We start from the raw sequence: 21,341 nt of genomic DNA on the forward strand, positions 1-21,341 counted from the left end.
TCTATTTAGGTCTTCTGCCCATTTTTGGTTTGGCTTGTTTGTTTGTTTGATATTGAGCTGCATGTAAATTTTGGACATTAATCCTCTGTCAGTTGATTTATGTGTAAATATTTTCTCCAATTCTGAGAGTTGTCTTTCCATCTTGTTTATGTCCTCCTTTGCTGTGCAAAAGCTTTTAAGTTTCATTAGGTCCCATTTGTTTAATTTTGTTTTTAATTCCATTACTCTAGGAGCTGGGTCAAAAAGGATCTTGCTGTGATTTATGTCATAGAGTGTTCTACCTATGTTTTCCTCTAAGAGTTTGACAGTGTCTGGTCTTCCATGAAGGTCTTTAATCCATTTTGAGTTTATTTTTGTGTATGGTGTTAGGGAGTGCTCTAATTTTATTCTTTTATATGTACCTGTCCAGTTTTCCCAGCACCACTTATTGAAGGGGCTGTCTTTTCTCCATTATATATTCTTGCTTCCTTTATCAAAGATTAGGTGACCATATGTGCATGGGTTTATCTCTGGGCTTTCCATCCTATTTCATTGATCTGTATTTCTGTTTTTGTGTCAGTACCATACTGTCTTGATTACTGTAGCTTTGTAATATAGTGTAAAGTCAGGGAGCCTCATTCCTCCAGCTCCGTTTTTCTTTCTCAAGATTTCTTTGGCTATTCGGGGTCTTTTGTGTTTCCATACAAATTGTGAAATTTTTTATTCTAGTTCTGTGAAAAATGCCAGTGGTAGTTTAATAAGGATTGCACTGAATATGTAGATTTCTTTGGGTAGTATAGTCATTTTCACGATGTTGATTCTTCCAATCCAAGAACATGGTATATCTCTGTAACTGTTTGTATCATCTTTAATTTCTTTCATCAGTGTCTTATAGCTTTCAGCATATAGGTCTTTTGTCTCCTTAGGTAGGTTTATTCCTAGGTATTTTATTCTTTTTGTTGCAGTGGTAAATGGGAGTCTTTTCTTAATTTCTCTTTCAGATTTTTCTCATTAGTGTATAGGAATGCAAGAGATTGCTGTGCATTAATTTTGTACCGTGCTGCTTTACACAATTCATTGATTAGCTCTAGTACTTTTCAGGTAGCATCTTTAGGATTCTTTATGTATCGTATCATGTCATCTGCAAACAGTGACAGCTTTACTTCTTTTCCAATTTGGATTCCTTTTATTTCTCTTTCTTCTCTGATTGCTGTGGCTAAATTGCCAAAACTACGTTGAATAATAGTGGTGAGAGTGGGCAACCTTGCCTTGTTCCTGATCTTAGTGAAAATGGGTTCAGGTTTTCACCATTGAGAACGATGTTGGCTTCTCCCTTTTTCTCTTGATGAGTCTGGCTAATGGTTTATCAATTTTGTTTATCTTCTCAAAGAACCAGCTTTTAGCTTTACTGATCTTTGTTATTGTTTCCTTCATTTCTTTTTCATTTCTTTCTGATCTGATCTTTACAATTTCTTTCCTTCTGCTAGCTTTGGGTTTTTCTTGTTCTTCGTTCTCTTTTTGCTTCTGGTGTAAGGTTAGGTTGTTTATTTGAGATGTTTTTTGTTTCCTGAAGTAGGATTGTATTGCTATAAACTTCCCTCTTAGAACTGCTTTTGCTACAGCCCATAGGTTTTGGGTTGTCGTGTTTTCATTGTCATTTGTGTCCAGGTATTTTTTTATTTCTTTGTTAATTTCTTCAGTGATCTCTTGGTTATTTAGTAGTGTATTGTTTAGCCTCCATGTGTTTTTATTTTTTACAGATTTATTCCTGTAATTGATATCTAGTCTCATAACATTGTGGTCAGAAATGATACTTGGCATGATTTCAATTTTCTTAAATTTACCAAGGCTTGATTGGTGACTCAAGGTATGATCTATCCAGGAGAATGTTCCATGAGCACATGAGAAGAAAGTGTATTCCATTGTTTTTGGATGAAATGTCCTTTAAATATCAATTAAGTCCGTCTTGTTTAATGTATCATTTAAAGCTTGTGTTTCCTTATTTATTTTCATTTTGGATGATCTGTCCATTGGGGAAAGCAGGGTGTTAAATTTCCCGACTATGATTGTGTTACTGTCGATTTCCCCTTTTATAGCTGTTAACATTTGCCTTATGTATTGAGGTGCTCCTATGTTGGGTGCATAATTATTTACCATTGTTATATCTTCTTGGATTGATCCCTTGATCATTATGTAGTGTCCTTCTTTATCTCTTGTAATAGTCTTTATTTTAAAGTCAAATTTGTCTGATATGAGAATTGGTACTCCAGCTTTCTTTTATATTTATTTTATTTTTTTAACCTCTTTATTGGAGTATAATTGCTTTACAATGGTGTGTTAGTTTCTGCTATACAACAAAGTGAATCAGTTATACATATACATATGTTCCCATATCTCTTCCCTCTTGCATCTCCCTCCCACCCTCCCTATTTCACCCCTCTAGGTGGTCACAAAGCACTGAGCTGATCTCCCTGTTCAATGCAGCTACTTCCCACTAGCTATTTATTTTAAGTTTGGTAGTGGATATATGTCCATGCCACTCTCTCACTTTGTCACCGCTTATTCTCCCTGCTTCCCATATCCTCAAGTCCATTCTTTAGTAGGTCTGTGACTTTATTCCCGTCTTGTCCCTAGGTTCTTCATGACCATTTTTTCCCCCTTAGATTCCATATATATGTGTTAGCACACGGTATTTGTTTTTCTCTTTCTGACTTACTTCACTCTGTATGACAGACTCTAGGTCCATTCACCTCACTACAAAAAACTCAATTTCGTTTCTTTTTATGGCTGAGTCATATTCCATTGTATATATGTGCCACATCTTCTTTATCCATTTATCTGTCGATGGACACTTAGGTTGCTTCCATGTCCTGGCTATTGTAAATAGAGCTGCAATGAACTCTTTGACTCAATGAACTCAATGAACTCAATGAACTCTTTAACTCAATGACTCTTTGTTTTTTTTTAACATCTTTATTGGAGTATAATTGCTTTACAATGGTGTGTTAGTTTCTGCTTTATAACAAAGTGAATCAGTTATACATATACATATGTTCCCATATCTCTTCCTTCTTGCGTCTCCCTCCCTCCAACCCTCCCTATCCCACCCCTCTAGGTGGTCACAAACCACCGAGCTGATCTCACTGTGCTATGTGGCTGCTTCCCACTAGCTATCTATTCTACGTTTGGCAGTGTATATATGTCCATGCCACTCTTTCACTTTGTCACAGCTTACCCTTCCCTATCCCATATCCTCAAGTCCATGATCTAGTAGGTCTGTGTCTTTATTCCCGTCTTATGCCTAGGTACTTCATGACATTTTTTTTCTTAGATTCCATATATATGTGTTAGCATACAGTATTTGTTTTTCTCTTTCTGACTTACTGCACTCTGTATGATAGACTCTAGGTCCATCCACATCATTACAAATAACTCAATATTGTTTCTTTTTATGGCTGAGTAATATTCCATTGTATATATGGGCCACATCTTTATCCATTCATCTGTTAATGGACACTTAAGTTGCTTCCATGTCCTGGCTATTGTAAATAGACCTGCAATGAATATTTTGGTACATGACTTTTTATTTTTATTTTTTGCAATACACGGGGCTCTCACTTCTGTGGCCTCTCCTGTTGCGACGCACAGGCTCCGGATGTGCAGGCTCAGTGGCCATGGCTCATGGGCCCAGCTGCTCCACAGCATGTGGGATCTTCCTGGACTGGGGCATGAACCCATGTCCTCTGTATCAGCAGGTGGACTCTCAACTACTGCACCACCAGGGAAGCCCCATGCCTCTTTGAATTATGGTTGTCTCAGGGTATATGTCCAGTAGTGGGATTGCTGGGTCATATGGTAGTTCTATTTCTAGATTTTTAAGAAACCTCCATACTGTCCTCCCTAGTGGCTGTATATATTTACATTCCCACCAACAGTGCAAGAGGGTTCCCCTTTCTCCACACCCTCTCTAGCATTTATTGTTTGTAGACTTTCTGATCATGGTCATTCTGACCGGTATGAGATGATATCTCATTGTAGTTTTGGTTTGCATTTCTCTAGTAATTAATGATTTTGAGGATTCTTTCATGTGTTTGTTGGCAAACTGTAAATCTTCTTTGGCGAAATGTCTGTTTAGGCTTTGCCCATTTTTGAACTGGGTTGTGTCTTTTTTTTATATTGAGCTGCATGAGCTGCTTGTAAATTTTGGAGATTAATCCTTTGTCAGTTGCTTCATTTGCAAATATTTTCCCCCATTCTGAGGGTTGTCTTTTGGTCTTGTTTATGGTTTCCTTTGCTGTGCAAAAGCTTTGAAGTTTCATTAGGTCCCATTTATTTATTTTTGTTTTTATTTCCATTTCTCTAGGAGGTGGGTCAAGAAGGATCTTGCTGTGATTTATGTCATACAGTGTTTTGCCTATGTTTTCCTCTAATAGTTTTATAGTGTCTGGCCTTACATTTAGGTCTGTAATCCATTTTGAGTTTATTTTTGTGTATGGTGTTAGGAACTGTTCTAATTTCATACTTTTACATGTACCTGTCCAGTCTTCCCAGCAGCACTTATTGAAGAAGCTCTCTTTTCTCCACTGTATATTCTTGTCTACTTTATCAAAGATAAGGGGACAATATATGCATGGGTTTATCTCTGGCTCTCTATCCTGTTCCACTGATCTATATTTCTGTTTTTGTGTCAGTACCATACTGTCTTGATTACTGTAGCTTTGTAGTATAGTTTGAAGCCAGGGAGACTGATTCTTTCAGCTCCATCTTTCATTCTCAAGATTGCTTTGGCTATTCGGGGTCTTTTGCATTTCCATACAAATTGTGAAATTTTTTGTTCTAGTTCTGTGAAAAATGCCAGTGGTAGTTTGATAGGGATTGCATTGAATCTGTAGAGTGCTTAGGTAATATTGTCATTTTCACAATGTTGTTTCTTCCAATCCAAGAACATGGTATATCTCTCCATCTATTTGTATCATCTTTAACTTCTTTCATCAGTGTCTTACAATTTTCTGCATGCAGGTCTGTTGTCTCCTTAGGTAGGTTTATTCCTAGATATTTTATTGTTTTTGTTGCAATGGTAAATGAGAGTGTTTTCTTAATTTCACTTTCAGATTTTTCATCATTAATGTATAGGAATGCCAGAGATTTCTGTGCATTAATTTTGTATCCTGCTACTTTACCAAATTCATTGATTAGCTCTAGTAGTTTTCTGGTAGCATCTTTAGGATTCTCTATGTATAGTATCATGTCATCTGCAAACAGTGACAGCTTTACTTCTCCTTTTCCAACTTGGATTCCTTTTGTTTCTTTCTTCTCTGATTGCTGTGGTAAAACTTCCAAAACTATGTTGAATAAGAGTGGTGAGAGTGGGCAACCTTGTCTTGTTCATGATCTTAGTGGAAATGGTTTCTGTTTTTCACCATTGAGGACGATGTTGGCTGTGGGTTTTTCATATATGCCCTTTATTATGTTGAGGAAAGTTCCATCTATGCCTACTTTCTGCAAGGCTTTTATCATAAATGGGTGTTGAATTTTGTCGAAAGCTTTCTCTGCATGTATTGAGGTGATCATATGGTTTTTCTCCTTCAATTTGTTAATATGGTTTATCACATTGATTGATTTGTGTATATTGAAGAATCCTTGCATTCCTGGGATAAATCCCACTTGATCATGGTGTATGATACTTTTAACATGCTATTGGATTCTGTTTGCTAGTATTTTGTTGAGGATTTTTGCATCTAAGTTCATCAGTGATATTGGACTGTAGTTTTCTTTCTTTGTGACATCTTTGTCTCGTTTTGGTATCAGGGTGATGGTGGACTTGTAGTATGAGTTTGGGAGTGTTCCTTCCTCTGTTATATTTTGGAAGAGTTTGAGAAGGATAGTTGTTAGCTCTTCTCTAAATGTTTGGTAGAATTCGCCTGTGAAGCCACCTGGTCCTGGGCTTTTGTTTGTTGGAAGATTTTTTATCACAGTTTCAATTTCAGTTTTGTGATTGGTCTGTTTATATTTTCTCTTTCTTCCTGGTTCAGTCTAGGAAGGTTGTGCATTTCTAAGAGTTTGTCCATTTCTTCCAGTTTGTCCATTTTATTGGCATAGAGTTGCTCATAGTAATCTCTCGTGTTCCTTTGTATTTCTTCAGTGTCATTTATTACTTCTCCTTTTTCATTTCTAATGCTATTGATTTGAGTCTTCTCCCTTATTTTCTTGATGAGTCTGGCTAATGGTTTATCAATTTTGCTTATCTTCTCAAAGAACCAGCTTTTAGTTTTATTGATCTTTGCTATTGTTTCCTTCATTTCTTTTTCATTTATTTCTGATCTGATTTTTATGATTTCTTTCCTTCTGCTAACTTTGGGGGGGGGTTTGTTTTTATTTCTCTAATTGCTTTAGGTGTAATGTTAGGTTGTTTATTTGTGATGTTTCTTGTTTCTTAAGGTAAGATTATATTGCTATAAACTTCCCTCTTAGAACTGCTTTTGCTGCATCCCATAGGTTTTGGGTCATCGTGTTTTCATTTTCGTATTTTCCGTGTATTTTTTTATTTCCTCCTTGATTTCTTCAGTGATCTCTTGGTTATTTAGTAGTGTATTGTTTCACCTCCATGTGTTTTTATTTTTTACAGATTTTTTCCTGTAATTGATATCTTGTCTCATAGCATTGTGGTCAGAAAAGATACTTGATACTTTGTCAATTTTCTTAAATTTACCAACGCTTGATTTGTGACCCAAGATATGATCTACCCTGGAGAATATCCAATGGGCACTTGAAAAAAATATTTATTCTGTTGTTTTTGGATGGAATGTCCTATAAATATCAATTAAGTCCATCTTGTTTAATGTATCATTTAAAGCTTGTGTTTCCTTATTTATTTTCATCTTGGATGATCTGTCCATTGGTGAAAGTGGGGTGTTACAGTCTCCTACTCTGATTTTGTTACTGTCAATTTCCCCTTTTATGGCTGTTAGTATTTGTCTTATGTATTGAGGTGCTCCTATGGTGGGTACATAAATATTTACAATTGTTATATCTTCTTGGATCACTCCCTTGATCATTATGTCATGTCCTTCTTTGTCTCTTGTAATCATCTTTATTTAAAGTCTATGTTGTCTGATATGAAAATTCCTAGTCCAGCTTTCTTTTGATTTCCATTTGCATGGAATATCTTTTTCCATCCTCTCACTTTCAGTCTGTGTGTGTCCCTAGGTTTGGAGTGGGACTCTTGTAGACAGCATATATATGGGTCTTGTTGTATCTATTCAGCCAGTCTGTGTCTTTTGGTTGGAGCAATTAATCCATTTACAATTAAGGTAATTATCGATATGTAGTTTCCTATTACCATTTTCTTAATTGTTTTGAGTTTGTTATTGTAAGTCTTTTCCTTATCTTGTGCTTCCTGCTTAGAGAAGTTCCTTTAGCATTTGTTTTAAAGCTGGTTTTGTGGTGCTGAATTCTCTTAGCTTTTGCTTGTCTGGGAAAGTTTTAATTTCTCCTTCAAATCTGAATGAGATCCTTGCTGGGTGGAGTAATCTTGATTGTAGGTTTTTCTCCTTCATCACTTTAAATATGTCCTGCCAGTCCCTTCTGGCTTGCAAAGTTTCTGCTGAGAGATCAGCTGTTAACCTTATGGGAATTGCTTTGTGTGTTATTTGTTGTTTTTCCCTTGCTGTGTTTAATATGTTTTCTTTGTATTTAATTTTTCATAGTTTGATTAATATGTGTCTTGGTGTGTTTCTCCTTGGATTTATCCTGTATGGGACTTTCTGTGCTTCCTGGACTTGATTAACTATTTCCTTTCCCATATTAGGGAAGTTTTCAAGTATAATCTCTTCAAATATTTTCTCAGTCCGTTTCTTTTCCTCTTTTTCTTCTGGGACCCCTATACTTTGTATGTTGATGCATTTAATGCTGTCCCAGAGGTCTCTGGGACTGTCCTAAGTTCTTTTCATTCTTTTTTCTTTATTGTTTTCTGCAGTAGTTATTTCCACTATTTTATCTTCCAGGTCACTTATCAGTTCTTCTGCCTCAGTTATTCTGCTATTGATCCCTTCTAGAGAATTTTAAATTTCATTTATTGTGTTGTTCATCATTGTTTGTTTGCTCTTTAGTTCTTCTAGGTCCTTGTTAAACGTTTCTTTTATTTTCTCTATTCTATTTCCAAGATTTTGGATCAACTTTACTCTCATTATTCTGAATTTTTCAGGTAGACTGCCTTTTTCCTTTTCATTTGTTAGGTCTGATGGGTTTTTACCTTTCTCCTTCATCTTCTGTGTGTTATTCTGTCTTCTCATTTTGCTTAACTTACTGTGTTTGGGGTATCCTTTTTGCAGGCTGGAGGTTCGTACTTCTCCTTGTTTTTAGTGTCTGTCTCAAGTGGCTAATGTTGTTTTAGTGGGTTGTGTAGGCTTCCTGGAGGAGGGGACTAGTGCCTGTGTTCTGGTGGATGAGGCTGGATCTTGTCTTTCTGTTGGGCACGTCCACGTCTGGTGGTGTGTTTTGGGGTGTCTGTGGACTTATTATGATTTTAGGCAGCCTCTCTGCTAATGGGTGGGGTTGTGTTCCTGTCTTGCTAGTTGTTTGACATAGGCTCCAGAACGGTATCTTGCTGTTCATTGAGTTAAGCTGGGTCTTGGTGTTGAGATGAAAACCTTAGGGAGATATTTGCCATTTAATATTATGTGGCACTGGGGGGTCTCTTGTGAACCAGTGTCCTGAAGTTGGCTCTCCCACCTCAGAGGCACAGCACTGACTCGTGGCTGGAGCACCACGAGCCTTTCATCCACACGGCTCGGAATAAGAGGGAGAAAATAAAGAAAGAAAGGAAGAAAGAAGATAAAATAAAATAAAATAAAGTAAAATAAAATAAAATAATTAAAGTCAAAAAAATAATTATTAAGAAAATAACTTTAAAAAGTAAAAAAGAAAAAAAAGAAAAATAAACACGGACAGACAGAACCGTAGGACAAATGGTAAAAGCAAAATTATACAGGCAAAATCACACACAGAAGCATACACATACACACTCACAAAAGAGAAAAAGGGGGAATAAATATCTTTGCTCCCAAAGTCCACCTCCTTAGTTTGGGAGGATTCGTTGTGTATTCAGGTATTCCACAGATGCAGGGTAAATCAAGTTGATTGTGGAGCTTTAATTCACTGCTCCTGAGGCTGCTTGGAGGAATTTCCCTTTCTCTTCTTTGTTCGCACAGCTCCTGAATTTCAGCTTTGGGTTTGGGCCCACCTCTGCACGGAGGTTGCCTGAAGACATCAGTTCTTCACTCAGACAGGAAGGGGTTAAATGAGCAGCTGATTCGGGGGCTCTGGCTCACTCAGTCTTGGGAGAGAAAGGGGCACGGATGCAGGGCGAGCCTGCAGTGGCAGAGACCATGTGACATTGCAACAGCCTGAGGAGCGCCGTGTGTTCTTCCTGGGAAGTTGTCCCTGAATCACGGGACCCTGGCAGTGGTGGGCTGCACAGGCTCCCAGGTGGGGAGGTATGGATTGTGTCCTGTGCTTGCACACAGGCTTTTTGGTGGCTTCAGCAGCAGCCTCAGCACTTCATGCCTGTCTCTGGGGTCCATGCTGATAACTGCGGCTTGCGCTCGTCTCTGGAGCTCCTTTAAGTGGCGCTGTTAATCCCTTCCCCTTGCACACCAGGAAACAAAGAGGGAAGAAAAAGTCTATTGCCTCTTTGGCAGGTCCAGACTTTTTCCCAGACTCCCTCCCGGCTAGCTGTGTTGCACAAGCCCCCTTCAGGCTGTGTTCATGCAGCCAATCCCAGTCCTCTCCCTGGGATCTGACCTCTGAAGCCCGAGACTCAGATCCCAGCCTGTGCCACCCCAGCAGGTGAGCAGACCAGTCTTTTGGTCTGGTGAGTGCTGGTAGGCACCGATCCTCTGTGTGGGAATTTCTCCACTTTGCCCTCCGCACCCCTGTTGCTGAGCTCTAGTCCATGGCTCCGAAGCTTCCCCCTTCCGCCAACCGCAGTCTCCACCTGTGAAGGGGCTTCCTAGTGTGTGGAAACCTTTCCTCCTTCACAGCTCCCTCCCACTGGTGCAGGTCCCAACCCTATTCTTTTGTCTGTTTTTTCTTTTTTCTTTTGCCCTACCCAGGTACGTGGGGGAGTTTCTTACCTTTTAGGAGGTCTGAGGTCTTCTGCCAGTCTTCAGTAGGTGTTCTGTAGGAGTTGTTCCACATGTAGATGGAATTCTGATGTATTTGTGGGGAGGAAGGTGACCTCCACGTCTTACTCTTCTGCCATCTTGAAGTTCCTCCTCCCTCCAGCTTTCCTTTGATTTCCATTAATGGAATGGAATATCTTTTTCCATCCTCTCACTTTCATTCTGTATGTGTCCGTAGGTCTGAAATGGGTCTTTTGTAGACAGCATATATATGGGTCTTGTTTTTGTATCCATTCAGCCAGTCTGTGTCTTTTGGTGGGAGCATTTAATCCATTTACATTTAAGTTAATTATCAATATGTATGTTCCTATTACCATTTTCTTAATTGTTTTGAGTTTGTTATTGTAGGTCTTTTCCTTCTCTTGTGTTTCTTGCCTAGAGAAGGTCCTTTAGCATTTGTTGTAAAGCTGGTTTGGCGGTGCTGAAATCTCTTAGCTTTTGCTTTTCTGTAAAGTTTTTAATTTCTCTGTTGCATTTGAATGAGATCCTTGCTGTGTAGAGTAATCTTGGTTGTAGGTTTTTCCCTTTCATCACTTTAGATATGTCCTGCCACTCCCCTCTGGCTTACTGAGTTTCTGCTGAAAAATCAGCTGTTAACCTTAAGGGGATTCCCTTGTATGTTATTTGTTGTCTTTCCCTTGCTGCTCTTCATATGTTTTCTTTTTATTTAATTTTTCATAGTTTGATTAATATGTGTCTTGGCATGTTTCTCCTTGGATTTATCCTGTATGGGACTTTCTGCGATTCCTGGACTTGATTAACTATTTCCTTTCCTACATTAGGGAAGTTTTTAACTATAATCTCTTCAAATATTTTCTCAGCCCCTTTCTTTTTCTCTTCTTCTCCTGGGATCTCTGTAATTCAAATGTTTGTGCATTTAATGTTGTTCCAGAAGTCTCTGAGTCTGTCCTCAATTCTTTTCTTTCTTTTTATTTTATTCTGATCTGTGGTAGTTATTTCCACTATTTTATCTTCCAGCTCATTTATCTGTTCTTCTGCCTCAGTTATTCTGCTATTGATTCTTTCTAGAGAATTTTACATTTCATTTATTGTGTTGCTCATCATTGGCTCTTTAGTTTTTCTAGGTCTTTGTTAAACGTTTCTTGTATTTTCTCCACTGTATTGTCAAGATTTTTCATCATCTTTACTATCATTACTCTGAATTCTTTTTCATGTAGACTGCCTATTTCCTCTTCATTTGTTTTTTCTGATTGATTTTTACCTTGCTCCTTCATCTATTGCATATTTCTCTCTTCTCATTTTGTTCAACTTACTGTGTTTGGGGTCTCCTTTATGCAGGCTGCTGGTTCATAGTTCTCACTGTTTTTGGTGTCTACCTCCAGTGGCTAAGGTTGGTTCAGTGAGTTATGTAGGCTTTGATGTTGAGGGGACTGGTGCCTGTGTTCTGGTGGATGTGGCTGGATCTTGCCTTTTGGTGGGCAGGACCATGTCCGGTGGTGTGTTTTGGGGTGCCTGTGACCTTACTATGATTTTAGGCAACCTCTCTGCTAATGGGTGGGGTTGTGTTCCTGTCTTGCTAATTGTTTGGGGTAGGGTGTCCAGCACTGTAGCTTGCTGGTCATTGAGTGGAGCTGTATCTTAGCGTTGAGATGGATATCTCTGGGAGAGCTTATGCTGTTCAATATTACATGGAGCTGGGAGGTCTCTGGTGGACCAATGTCATGAACCTGGCTCTCCCACCTCAGAGGCACAGGCCTGACACTCAGGCAGACCACCAAGACCCTGTCAGACACACAGCTAAGAAGAAAAGGGAGAGAAAAAGAAAGAAAGAAAGAAAATAAATAAATAAAATAAAGTTATTAAAATAAAAAAATCATTTTAAAAAGTGATTAAAAAAAGAAAGAAAAAGAAAGAATGAAGAAAGCCACCAAACCAATAAACAAATCCACCAATGATAACCAGCCCTAAAAACTATACTAAAAAACAAACAAGTAAAAAATGGACAGACAGAAAACTATGACAAATGGTAAAAGCAAAAATCACTCCAAGAAGCATACACATACACACTCACCAAAACAGAAAAAGGAAAAAAAAATGTATGTATATATATATATATATATAAAAGGAAGAGAGCAACCAAATCAATAAACAAATGTACCAATAATAATAAACTCTAAATAGTAAACTAACATAAACAGATAACCAAAAATAAATTAGATGCAGAAAGCAAACCCCAAGTCTACAGTTCCTCCTAAAGTCCACCACCTCAATTTTGGGATGATTCACTGTCTATTCAGGTATTCCAGAGATGCAGGTACATCAAGTTGATTGTGGAGATTTAATCTGCTGCTCTGAGGCTGCTGGGAGAAATTTCCCTTTCTCTTCTTCGTTCACACAGCTCCTGAGGTTCTGCTTTGGATTTGGCCCCGCCTCTGTGTATAGGTTGCCTGAGGGCATCTCTTCTTTGCTCAGACAGGATGGGGTTAAAATAGCAGCTGATTAGGGGGCTCTGGCTCACTCAGGCCGTGGGGAGGGAGGGGTATGTAATGCGGAGCAAGACTGCAGTTGCAGAGGCTGGCATGATCTTGCAACAGCCTCAGGTGTGCCATGCGTTTTCCTGTGGAAGTTGTCCTTGGATCATGGGACCCTGGCAGTGGTGGGCTGCATAGGCTCCCGGGAGGGGAGGTGTGGAGAGTGACGTGTGCTTGGACACAGGCTTCTTGGTAGCTGCAGTAGCAGCCTTAGCATTTCATGCCCGTCTCTGTGGTCCGTGCTGATAGCCATGGCTCGCGCCATCTCTGGAGCTTGTTTAGGCTTTGCTATGAATCCCCTCTCCTCGCACACCCCAAAACAATGGTCTCTTGCCTCTTAGGCAGTTCTAGACTTTTTCCAGGACTCCCTCCCAGCTAGCTGTGGTGCACTAGCCCCCTTCAGGTGCTATGTTCACACAACCAACCCCAGTCCTCTCCCTGGGATATGACCTCTGAAGCCGGAGCCTCAGCTCCTAGCCCTCACCCTCCCTGGTGGGTGAGCAGACAAGCCTCTCGGGCAGATGAGTGCTGGTCGGCACCAATCCTCTGTGTGGGAATCTCTCCGCTTTGCCCTCTGCACTCCTGTTGCTGCCCTCTCCTCCATGGCTCTGAAGCTTCTCCCCTGCCACGCCCTGTCTCCGCCAGTGAAGGGGCTTCCTAGTGTGTGGAAACATTTCCTCCTTCACAGCTCCTTCCCAGAGGTGCAGTCCCATCCATATTCTTTTGCCTCTGTTTTTTCTTTTTTCTTTTTCCCTACTCAGGTGTGTGGGGAGTTTCTTGCCTTGTGGGAAGTCTGAAATCTTCTGCCAGCGTTCAGCAGGTGTTCGGTAGGAGTTGTTCCACATGTAGATGTAGTTCTGATGTATTTGTGAGGAGGAAGGTGATCTCCACATCTTACTCCTCTTCCATCTTGAAGGTCTCTCTCTTATTATTTACTATTTATTAAAATTAAATATTTTTAAATTTAATATAAGAAATGCTATTGTCTATATATTTATAATAAACAACTATTTTCATTTGTTTGGGAGGAATTAATTTTCCTTTCCCGTCTACGTTCTTGTATCTGGTCTGAGAATTAAATTGACATGAGACAGACTGACAGGCAAAAATCAAACAATCTGTTTAATAACATTGTAAGGGAGCAGAATTTGCCACCCCAAGGTATTTCTGGCATATTAATTATTTTAAGCTGGTTATATTCTAATAAACAGCAGACATGGGAGAAGCTCTGAAAACCAAGTATGAGTTACCCTTTTGTAAGAAACAGTTACATGTATATGGGAAATCTCCATTTTTTGGATGTCTTTCTCTCTGTACTAAGAAGAGGAGGATGACCAAATCTCTAGAAACTCTTATCAATGAAGAAGGCTATAATTTATATCTGCATAACAGCCTTACTCTTGTTTACTGTGCTTTTCATGATAAACTCCAAGAACTGACTCTTCCCACTGACAATATCCTTTGTCTTTAGCCGAGGATGAGATTTAAGGTGAGGGCTTCCTCCGTCATTTTGTTGAGTTACTCTGTTTTCCTGGGTCTCTCCTATGTGTACACGTTATTAAAACTTTGGTTGAGTTTTTCCTGTTAATCTGTCTCATGTCAATTTAATTCTTAGACCAGCCAAAAGAACCTAGGAGGGTAGAGGAAAATTTCTTCCTCCCAACAATATGTATACCCAGGAGTGATTCAGGAAATTTGAGTATCTCCCCCAAACTGTTGAAGCCCTCAGATTAAATACCATCTTCAGCTAAAGACAAAAGAGGATGTTGTTGGTAATTGTTTTCAACTTCAAAGGGGAGGAAGGCAATTCACATGGAAATGGAAAAGCAAATGCTTGGTAAACAAAATGTTTGTTGGGCCATGCAGAGACAATGGGACACAGAGTGGACTCTGATCACCAAGCCCTGCCAAGTTTCCCCCACTACACTAGCCCATACTTTTTGCAGATATCTCTGGTAATAGCTCTATTCTGGGAACAGGCTCTTTATCTGAATTCTTTAGGAAGTTAAAGGGGAGGTAAAAGGAAAGACTTCTTGAGTATCCTATTTCTTGAAAATAATCAGCCTAAATTAATCCTTATGCCAAAGACACATTTTTGGGGTGGCAAAATTTTGCTCCCTTACACATTTAAAACATTTTGATGTTGTTTAAATAAAGAATTCATGAAATTTAAAAAAATACTTCTAAATAATTGCTTCTCAGTATTTTCACCAGTTTTTAGCACTGTAGGGAACATAAAAGGAAAAAACCACTATGCAAATGTACTAAATAAAAATAAATGAATTAAATTATATTAGTCTTCTTTTCAAAAGTCTTTGCTGCCTCCCTGTACTTTTGGGATATATTTTTCAGCTTTAAAACCCATCAATAATCTGATTCTAATTCTAACACATTAATTTATTGATTGGCTATTTGGTGGATTCTTTTCACAAACATGTATTTGCCAGGTACTTTTCTATTTTTCCTTCTACTCTTACCTTCCATAATCTTTGCTGCAATTTAAACATGCTGTATACTTCACTGAGTTTTTTTTATAACTTGAAGTCCATTTATTCAACACCTACCATCCATTAAGGCATACTTATTAACCAATTTTTTTCCTTCAAATATTCCAATTCACTTTTTTTTTCATTTCAAATAATTCATTTCCTATTATTATTTACTCTGGATAGTCTAAACATTGTGAGATTTCAACTTCAGGATTAGGGTTGATTGAGAGGGAGCTCTTGTTACCAAACTCAGGTTTGGATGCTCACCATTCAAAAACCAATAATTCGAGAGGCAAGTGCTTTAATCAGAAAAGGCAATCTGAGGAGAAGTTGGACTCATGTCCTGAGACCAACTCTGAAGATTCTGCTCAGCCATGACAGTTTCAAAGGGGAAAAAGGGGAAGAATCTCAGTGACTCATTGATGCAGGAGGTTGGATTCTGCACCATTCTCCATTACATGTAGACTGGCTGACTATTTCTTCAGGTATTATCTTGCCTGTATGATCTGCCTGCAGGATTGCTAAGGGAGCTGTTGGGAGTAGAGAGCTAGTCATTTTTTGATTGCTTAATTCTTCATTTTTACTTCTTTTTACCTAGGGAAAGAATCAACAGGTTAGGGAAGGCATGGTGTGCATTCAGGAGAGCATAAGCCAGGAGTTAAGTTAAATTGCTTAGTGATCTCATTTCTATAATTAGGTTCTTTTAAAGTTAGAGGGAAACAGAAATGGGCAAACAGGAAAGAGGCGAAAGAGCTGCTTTCACCCTGATGGTGACACATGCACCTATTTGAGGATGGCGTTATTCACTGGATCTTGCTGCCTGTATAGTAACTCCTTCCTAGCTTGTTCTAGAAGAGTCTCTTGATATGGACTACTGAGAAAATTAACAATTGAGTTTAAGATGTAACAGAATTGTGAATTCCAATGTAAAACATGATTCTGCAAGTTCTAAATTTAGATGGTAATATTTTCAAATATGTTTACAGTTGTCCTAATTGCATTTCTCAAAGTGTTCTTCTAGAACTTTTTGGAATTTTCCAGCTTACCCCTACATTTAAAAATTAGTTCCATAGGAAAAAAACATAAAAAGACCATGCGTGGCCAACTTATTACATCTTTTCCACTCTTTTCCATAAGATCCACTGCTACAGCTCTCTTCTAATAACTTCCTTCCAGTCCATGTTTGCTTGTGCAGTGCCTTCAGCCTCTATTGCTTTCCCCATTCTTTCTATTCATCAGAATTTTGCTAAATCTTATAGATTTGGCTCAAGACCCATTTATATCACTATTACTAATTAAATTTGGTCTAAATTGATCTTTTTTTGTTTGTGTTTCTGCCAAGATTTTATTCACAATGTCTGTGTATACATTACACCCTTGTATTGACTCAAAATTATTGTGTTCACCTTTTAAAAAATTGTCTGGCTAGAATTTAACTCCCTCAAGAACAGGCTGCATGGGTGGTAGAAAGAGCATGGATTCAGAACCTGGTCTGATTTGTGTATCTGCCATTTCCCAGCTGTTTGATCTTGGGCAAGTTACTTAATCCCTCTGATACACAATTTTCCTCTCTGTTATATGAAGGTAGAGATACCTTCATCATGAGACTGTGGTGAGGACTAGATGTGATAATATATAATGTGCTGTGTACATAGTAAATACTCTAAAAAGCAATTATATTATTTTTACCAGATAGGAAATGTTTGATTATTCTGTGGTAACAGACAATCCAAATCTCAGTCACATAACACAGAAGTTTATCTCTCTTGGATTTCATGTCCAGTATGGGTCAGCTGTGGGGCTCTGCTCAATGGAGTGACTCAAAGACGCAGGGTTAATAGGGACTTCATTTTGACATTTGCTTCCAGCATCAGAGAAGCAGTGGGGAGAGAACATGGCAAATGCATTGGATCTTAAAACTTCTGCTTAAAAGTAATATACTTCCCTTCTATTCATATGCCATTGGTCAAAAAAGTTGCATGTCCAAGGTTAACTTCAAAAAGGGGCAGGAAGTACAATCACCATGTATCCTGAAATCTCTCTAGCCAGAAATATTTGGTGAATATTAATGATGATATATCTTTCATAGCACTTGTAATGCTATACATGGAACAAATTCTCCATGAATAGATGTTTGTTGAATGAATATTGACATGTGTCGGAATGAATTATAGCCTACAGTTAAATATAAGCTTTATTTGAGTATGTTCACAAAACTATAAAGGATTTTCTTTCATGGGAAATTATCATTATATTTATTTATTTATTTTGCGGTACGCGGGCCTCTCACTGTCGTGGTCTCTCCTGTTGCAGAGCACAGGCTCCGGACGCGCAGGCTCAGCGGCCATGGTTCACGGGCCCAGCCACTCCGCTGTATGTGGGATCTTCCCGGACTGGGGCGCGAACCCATGTCCCCTGCATCGGCAGGCGGACTCTCAACCACTGCGCCACCAGGGAAGCCCCTAACATTTTGTTTATTTGGTAATGTGAGGTAATAGAAAATATATATATTGGTCTCTGCCCCTGATTTCTGTCACAGAGCTCCTAAAACTCTTGTAATTTTCTAAGTGATGAGAACACTAGGAGCATCTTTTTTGGTCTTTGACCATGGTTCCGGACTCAGAGCTCTGAAATCCTTGTAATTTCCTGGGTGATAGGAGTATGTTTTGTTCTAATGAGGCAACTCTGGGTGGGCTCCTGGATGGCTCCTGGATGGGGGCTGGCCATCAGAAAGACCAAGGCATAATTAAAAGTTTGGAATTTTCAGCCCCACCCCTCATTCTCTTGAGAAGGGAGAAGGGCTGGATATGGAGTTAATGATCCATCATGCCTATGTGATGAAACCTCTGTAAAAATCCCAATACTATGGGTTTTGGAGAGCTTCCAGGTTGGTGAACACATCTATATACCCGGAGGGTGATGCAGCTCAACTCCATGGGGAGATGTCAGAATTGAGTTAAATTGTAGGACACTAAGCTCGTGTTGCAGAGAATTGCTTGGAGGGGGAAAAGTCCCGCCACATTTCACGTCCTAAGTGTTGTGAGTGTGGTGTTAGTGTGAGAGTAAGCAGACACACAGGAGGAAAACTGGGTTTTCCCTACTTAGGTGGAAAACTGTGAATTTTCTCAACTCAGGCAAGTTGTTCAGTTTTAATGCTGTGAACCATTGTGACTGTATCACAGAAGTATTTCATTTTAATGTGGTGAAGTTCCTGTAGGCCAAGGTCTTATCCAGCTCTCCTCCATGTTTCCCCAGAGTTGATTATTCAGCCTCTGCCTTTGCATCTTTATTGATTAAATAGACTAAAAGTTTGGCAAGAGTTTCTTACTGAAATAATTAGATTTCAGTAGGGCCTTCTGCGCAGGTTTGTGATTTACAAATTTCTGGTTCTCTGTTTTACATTTAGGGTATTTTGGATCTCGCTGTGTACTCATAAATCTTGCTGTGGTGCTAACACCCAGTGGCACAAAGGACATTATTAGGTCTTTAAAAAAGATTGATGTATTCTATCCTAACCTGTAGGTGAGTTGTTGCTTTAACGTGATTATTTTGTTTTATGCCTGGGCTTTGTCCCACCTTGGTGAATACAGAGACATAATATTGCAATTTAGTCGGGAGAACACCAGGTGGTACATAATGTCATCACTGAAGATGCTGTTACTATGGCATCCAGAATCTTATTCCAGCTCTGTGCTTTCACCATCTTTCTCTGTTTTCACAGAAGGACAGAAGGTGCTGCAAACCAGATTTTTAATATTTTAAGCATAGCTAGGAGGCTTTGTTCTCTATCAGGATAGATGTTCTTTTCCATCATTCTTTTTTGTCAAGCACTCTCACTGTGCATAGTTCAAAGCTTCCTTTGGTATTAATAGATTCATTCCCAGATAGAATATTTTGAAGTATTACCATTGTGATCTAACAGTTCAACTAGAGAAAAAGAATGAACCTTTGGGAAAACCATATTAGCAAACAGAAAGTTAACAGCCTTCCTGTTCACTAGGGCAGCTAACTGGTAAATAAAATGATTGTCCTTGTTTCTAAGAAACTTAAAATATGTGGATTGTTTATTTAGTTCTCCAGACACTTAAAGCCAATCTTATGAATGAAAAATCTTTAAGGAGAAGTTTGTACACAAAAAAGGCTTATGATGTTAAGATTCCTCTTAATTAACCCCAATAATCTTTATGGTGATAACTCAGTGATAAAGTATGATATTTTTCTATGTCCTTTAAAAAAGAGGAAATGAAATTCTGAATCTCAGAATCAGCATTTACCAAAGAGTGTTCTGCAGGATGTTACTGAATGCTATACAACAAATGATTCACTGAAAAATGCTGGGTTAAACCAAATTAAGCAAGTTTGCTTACTGCAAGAATTCACAGGAGCCTCAGTATATTAATGCACAGTGTGAATTTCCAAGAGTTGGGTAAAATATGCAGCATTTTCAGTCTTATTTTACTATAAACTTTTTAATAGTCTCATGCTCTCCAAAGCAAACTTTGGGAGGATTTGCTCTAAATTCATCCTTTGAAAAATATGTTGACTGCTATACAGATGACATAGGTAAAGCATTTCTTGCTTAATTAAGCAATGGGCATATGAGCAGATGAAAACATAGTCATTGTAAACAACAATAGATTATACAAATTGGAAACATTGTCAAACATGCTATGGTGTTGTCTTCTGTGACACATCATTGAAAGGACACACTGCTTTAGCTGCAGGTGCCAGGAGGTTATCAGAAACTCGGCCCTCTCATTATTATGTGCATTGAGCAAGTGCCGTTGTGAAGAAGGCATACCTTCATGAATGTGAAAATGGGTACTGAATAGTTGTGTGGATTAAGCTGCCTTGGGCTCATGTAGGATATAGTCTTGTCTTCAGTTTGCTTTATTCTCATCGGAAAGGGCAGTTTTACACATAAAAAAAGTGAAATAACAATATAACTTGATATCGAATTGATCTAAATGTGTTGTACAGACAAAAGTATAAGAATTCAGAGGAGGGAGAGATTAGCAAATTGGTTGGAAGACTTTGGTAGTAAATGAGACTTGGGCTAGTTTTATTTATTTGTTTCTTTATTAAAGTTATTATATTTTTATTGAAGTATAGTTGATTTATAATATTATATTAGTTTCAGGTATACAGCTTAGTGATTCTATATTTTTATAGATTATACTCCACTTAAAGTTATACAAAAGTATGGTTATATTTCCCTGTGCTATACAATATAACTTATATGTGTTTTTTTTTTTTTTTGCAGTACGCGGGCCTCTCACTGTTGTGGCCTCTCCCGTTGTGGAGCACAGGCTCCGGACGCGCAGGCTCAGCGGCCATGGCTCACGGGCCCAGCCGCTTCGCGGCATGTGGGATCTTCCCGGACCGGGGCACGAACCCGTGTCCCCTGCATCGGCAGGCGGACTCTCAACCACTGCGCCACCAGGGAAACCCACCTTACATGTTTTATACATTGTAGTTTGTATCTCTTAATCCCATACCCCTACCTTGCTCCCCACTTCCCTTTCCCTACCAGTATCCACTAGTTTGCTTTCTATATCTGTGAGTCTGTTTTTGTTTTATCATATACATTTATTTGTTTTATTTTTTAGATTTCACATATAGGTGATGACATACAGTATTTGCCTTTCTCTCTGACTTATTTCACTAAGCATAATACTCTCTAAGTCCATACACATTGTTGCAAGTGGCAGAATTTTATTATTTTTTATGGCTGAGTACTATTGCATTATATATGTGTTTTATATATATTATATGTATTATATATATAAAAATTAATATATCAAACCTTCTTTATCCATGATGAACACAAGTTGCTTCCATATCTTGGCTATTGTAAATAATGTTGCCATGAACATTGGAGTGCATGTATCTTTTCAAATTAATATTTTTGTTTTTTTCAGATATATACCCAGGAGTGGAAATGCTGCACCAACTTACATTCTCACCAACTTACATTCTCAGTTGGGTTCCCTTTTCTCCACATCCTTGCCAACATATTTGTAGTCTTTTTGATCATAGCCATTCTGACAGGTGTGAGGTGATATCTCATTGTGGTTTTAATTTGCACTTCTCTGATGATTAGTGATGTTAAGCATCTTTTCCTGTGCCTTTTGGGCATCTGTGTATCTTCTTTGGAAGAATGACTATTCAGTTATTGTATCCATTTTTAATAGGGTTGT

This window comes from Delphinus delphis, chromosome 11 (genome assembly GCF_949987515.2).
Source record: "Delphinus delphis chromosome 11, mDelDel1.2, whole genome shotgun sequence".
NCBI lineage: Eukaryota > Metazoa > Chordata > Mammalia > Artiodactyla > Delphinidae > Delphinus > Delphinus delphis.